The sequence below is a fragment of the Elephantulus edwardii genome, unplaced genomic scaffold, assembly GCF_000299155.1.
Source record: "Elephantulus edwardii isolate Elephantulus edwardi_28Jun2011 unplaced genomic scaffold, EleEdw1.0 scaffold00043, whole genome shotgun sequence".
Lineage (NCBI taxonomy): Eukaryota > Metazoa > Chordata > Mammalia > Macroscelidea > Macroscelididae > Elephantulus > Elephantulus edwardii.
The window spans coordinates 9,014,331-9,015,373 of record NW_006399793.1 but is presented as its reverse complement, the minus strand read 5'-3'; positions in this window follow the sequence as shown (position 1 = coordinate 9,015,373).

Here is a 1,043-nt window from a genome sequence, read left to right as displayed (position 1 = left end):
AGAGGTCCCTAACAGCAGACTTTCCCATCGCAATACGTTTTTTGATTTCCTGGCTGCTGGTGCCAAGAGTGTTGACCGTGGAGCCAAGCAAACGGAAACTGTGAAGAATCTCAATCTCTTCGTCATCCATCCTCATGCTACCAATTGGCCCAGTGGTGAGAATCTTTGTCTTCTTGACATTGAGCCTCGGCCCATACTGAAAGCTGCAGTCTTTAACCATCTGCAGCAAGTGCATGAGGTCCCCTTAGTTTCGGCAAGCAGGGTTGTATAATCTACATAACGCAGATTGTTAATAGATCTTCGGCCAATCCTGAAGCCGCAATTCTCCTCATTACCAAATATTCTTTCCCAGTCTGTGGCTTCCTTTTTTATCCTGTTGGAGAAGTTTTTGGATGTGCATAGATATTTGATTCTTAGAAGGTCTCATTTATCTATTTTATCCTTTCCTGGTTTTAAGTTTTTCAAGATGTTTGGAATACTGTTCATGTTGTGGGTTAGTGCTTCTAGGGTTCTTCCAAGCTTCTCTCTAGTGAAGTTTATAGTCTTTGGTTTTAGTCCTACATCCTTGATCAATTTTGTGTTAGTTTTTGTGTATGATGTGAAGCCTGGGTCTTGTTTGAGTTTTCTGCAATTTTTCATGTAGTTGCCCATATTTACTGACAAATATACACATTCATTCCATATAATGTGAATTTTCACTTAAAGTTTTCCTAAAATTAAGAAAATCTGATTGCTTTTTATGAAATGAAATATCTTATGAAAATATTTACACTAAGATAATTATTTGATGCCAAGAGGCAGTCGTCAGAACAGAGCAGGGCAACACTACATGGTTCAAAATTGGGAAAGGTGTACGCCAGGGATGTGTCCTATCTCCATACCTTTTCAACCTGTATGCAGAGCAGAATATCCGAGAGGCTGGGCTCTATGAGGAGAAGCGTGGCATTAGGATTGGTGGATGATCTATCAACAATCTGTGTTATGCAGATGACACAACCCTGCTTGCTGAAACTGAGGAGGACCTCATGCACTTACTGCAGAGG